This window comes from Lathyrus oleraceus, chromosome 7 (genome assembly GCF_024323335.1).
Source record: "Lathyrus oleraceus cultivar Zhongwan6 chromosome 7, CAAS_Psat_ZW6_1.0, whole genome shotgun sequence".
Classification (NCBI taxonomy): Eukaryota; Viridiplantae; Streptophyta; class Magnoliopsida; order Fabales; family Fabaceae; genus Lathyrus; species Lathyrus oleraceus.
This window is the reverse complement of record NC_066585.1, coordinates 390,814,508-390,818,648: the sequence shown is the minus strand read 5'-3', so window position 1 is coordinate 390,818,648 and position 4,141 is coordinate 390,814,508.

Sequence of the window (4,141 nt, the reverse complement as noted above, 5' to 3'; positions counted from 1 at the left end):
GAGCAAAAGAAAAAGGCAATATGAATAAATGAGCAAGAAATTAAATTGCATTAAAGTAAATCGAAAGAATTTAATGCTTGAATTAAAAGTTAGTAATTAGTAGTTAGTGTTAGTGTGCCATAAGGCAATTTAGCGCTATGTTAAGCAATCGTAAGTGGACTAATGTAGTAGTCACACCTATCTGAGGCCGGTCAATAAAACTATAGGCAATCAAACACAAGTTAGAGATCATGACTAGTAAGCCAGGCTCCTACAACTTGCCATGCCAAAAGAAAAGAAGAATGACCTTGTATGGATTTCAGGTTCTTTGCTTGACCAAGAAGCAACCTATCTTGGACACAAAGCAATTCACTTGATCTTTGATCAAGTTGAATTTGATTTGGATCAAAGAAGGTTAAGCCTCTCATATGTCAAGGCTAACCACAAATCATTAACTCATTGGTCAAAAGAAAAAGATGAAGATAGAATGTACAAGATGAAAATTCAAATGACATAATCAAAACATAATGGTCAAATATGAATGGAATCATCATCAACCAAGGGTAAACAGAAGTGAAATGAAGATTAGAAGTCAAGAAAGGTCAAACATATTTTTGGTATTTTTTGGAATTAAACTAATACATGCAATAAAATGAACAAATTAAGGTCAAACTTCAAATCCAATTCAAATCAACTTGGATAAGTCCAATTGGATCATCATAAGTCTAACATTGTCAAACAAGGTTTGACAATTTTTCTCAACATTTTTTGAAAACAGAAACTATTTTTAAATAATTAAAAATGAAGAAAAATGACATAATTGGACTAAAATCTCAAATCAATTAAGAAATTGATGAGAATATTTTTCATAGACTTATCATCATCCAAAGATGTTAAGAAAATATTTTTGGAATTTTTGAATATCAAAATGTAATTAAAATGAATTAAAAACTAATAAAAACAAAATAATTCACAAAAAATATTAAATGGAATCAACAAAATAATTAAAAATCAGATTATGAAACTAGAATTTAAGAGAAAAAATTTGCAATTGGTCCCATATTTTTGTGATTCCGAGTAAAGAAGTTATGAATTTTTTAAAATAAAAGGAATTAAAGAAAACAAAACAGAAATTAATAAAATAGAAAAAACCAGAGGCGCACGATCCATCTAATTAATTCACGTGGACATCATCAACGGATCAGAGGCGCGCGCTTACCATGTACATGAGTCAAGTGCGAAGTATCATGAATTAAATAAAGTTAAACATAACAAAGGGTAGGATTAGATCATGGATAATGGATCCAAGGGCTAAGGGACTTCCACGTGGGGACAATGGTGGAAACCACCGTCTTCTCCTGTGAGCTCACTAAATCCGGCCACCAGTTGCAGGTTTTGCAACCTCAACCAAATCAAACGATCTTTATACCAAATTAAAGCTAGGGTGATGTACATCACCCCTATGACCTTAGATTTCACTCAAGATCCCTATGGAAGAAGAAATCTGAGGTTGAAAATCTAGGTGTCCAATCTGAAGTTCAACAATTCACAAAATTAAAGCCACCATTGGCTTGCCTCTCACACTAGGACTTCAGAAAACCAAACCAACACAAGCAAGGCACACTATATAGTGAGATTCGAAGCAAAACAGTTGAGATGGAAACCTTTGAAGTGCAGCTTTGATGAGCACGATCTAACCAATCTCTTGCTTTCTACTTGATCTTGATGTATGATATGAGAGCTAGGCTTAGGAATTAGTATTGAAAATCAACTGATGTTGTTGAAAATCAAACTTGAAAAAGAGAAATGAAAATTCAAATTCCTTTGGTGAGAGGTTAGGATTCAATTCGAGCAGGATTTCAGGCGCCTTCTGGTTGAGAATTGAATGAAGTAAGGTGCTTATTTATATATGAAAGTGCAAGGCAAGGGAATGGAACTCGTGTGCATGAGAATTGGGTCCTCCATGCATGGGCCTGTACAAACGCATGTGAGGCCCAAAACCAATTGGAAATGAAAGCTGAAATGATTTGAAGCAAGTTTGGACGGGCAAATTGAATGGCATTTTCTTGTGTATCAAGATTTAACATGAAATGCATAAATGGTCACAATTGTTCTCCTCTTCGAAAGTCCCATTTATAAAATCCAAACATAGGCATGTGAGTAACGGTTGGAAAGGTCTTGACATAAGGAACAAAATCTATGTTGGACAAAAATCCATTTGGAGTTTGGAAAATTGTAAAAACTGGCCATGAAGTTCAAGGTACAAAACATGTATTTGAAAAATTTGCCAAAAAGGACCAACTTGAAGCCCTTCTGTTTCAATGATTCAAGCCTCAAATGGAAAAACCTCTAACATAAAAGTTGTAGATATTTTTAAGGCAATCAATTTGGACTAAAATTTTGCATCATTTAGATTTTTGATGAGAAAGTTATGGGCACTTGAAGTTGGACTTTTTCAAGATTCAATGGCTTTGGTCCAAAGTGACCTATAATGTTTTGTATTATCACATGTGTTTCTTTTAGGATTATGAAATTTTGTCCAATATAACAATTTAAGTAGTTAGGTCCAAAATAACAATTTCACCTCAAAATAATAAAAAATGAAGGAGTTAGGTCCTTGGGAAGTTAACCCAAAATTAGGGTTTCAGTCAAAATGACCTATAATGTTTTAAAATGAATTATGACCTTCCAAGTTTCAAATGAATTTTTGATGAAAATGAACGTTTTTCATATGGTTCTTAATAACATGTTTTCTCTTGGGGTCATCTTAATTTGACAAACACATCAAAAGTTAGGTCTCAGTAGATTTCAATTTAGTCAGATGAATTGACTAATCAACTTCTCAAGTCCAAACTTCAAATCTTAATGAATGAATGATTGATAGGCCTCACATAGGCTCATATATGCATAAAATGATGAATTAAAGAACTTACCTTGATTTAATTTGATCATAGGTTGAGGTTGCTTCATGAGCAAGGCACAGTCAATGCACAGCTGAATTAGGGTTTCCTTGGGAAACAATCCTCAAGCCCCTTGGTTTATCTTGATCAAATTGACAAATTGAGATACTTGGGAGACATATATGATGATTGAGAGCTTTGGGGACCATTGTCATGCTTGCTTTCATCTTCATCTAGCCATTTCTTTGAGTATAAGGGCCTCCTAGGAGCCTTGGATCACATGACTGCTTAAGCTTCAAAACAAAAAAGTTAGTGACATATTTTTGTGCTTTTGGTTAGTAAACAAAATGAGAAAAGCAATAATATACAATTCAAGCATGCTTGATGGTCTCAAACCAACTCACACAAGTCCCAACCCTAGGGTTAAGGAGCCATGATGCTATGATCCTTGAGGCAAATGCAATGAGCAATGATATGATGCCACGAGGGATCTTAGGGTCAAAATTAGGGTCTTACACTAAGCAAAGTTCAGCAGCACTCTTATCGAACAAGTCCTTTCCTCTCAATGTATTCAATTCCTTTTGTAGCTCAAGGAACTGATCTTTCATCTCGTCCATCTTCTCATAAACATCTGGACCCTCAAACGGCTCGGAATGGTAGATGGTATCCTCAACATGAGGCAGAGTGTGAACGACTAGAGACGGCACAGACATGATCGGTCTAGATGCCGACATAGAAGCAAATGTGGGTGAAAATCCTTCAAGCATGAAATTTGGTGGCATTCCCCACGGGAATCTAGCAGGCATAGTCGGACCAGATTGAGTAGCAGCAACAGGAACAGTTGAGGTAGCAACCTCGGAGATAACAGTCCTCTGAGGGGGAGGAGTTACGGGAGTTGGAGAAGATTGATTCTGGGCATCTAGAATAGACTCCATCATAGCACTTAGGTGAGCAATATCATCTTTTAGTTCTCCGTTCTCTTTCTCTAAGTGCTCCATGATTCTGGGTTGATTGATGCGAGTGTTGTATCGGTGAGTCAGTTTGGCTTCAGCACAAAAGAATAACCGATAAGACATCTGGCGGGGAAAAAACCTGATATGCGAATGATGCATGAAATGCAATGTTTTGTTTATTTTTGTTTTCAAGGAACATACTATTTTATATTGCAAATATATAATAACAATTTGATTGACCATAAAAACCTCTTTTATTCATGAAATTTGGAAGGATTACACCGAGTACAATTTCAGAAACCAAAATAC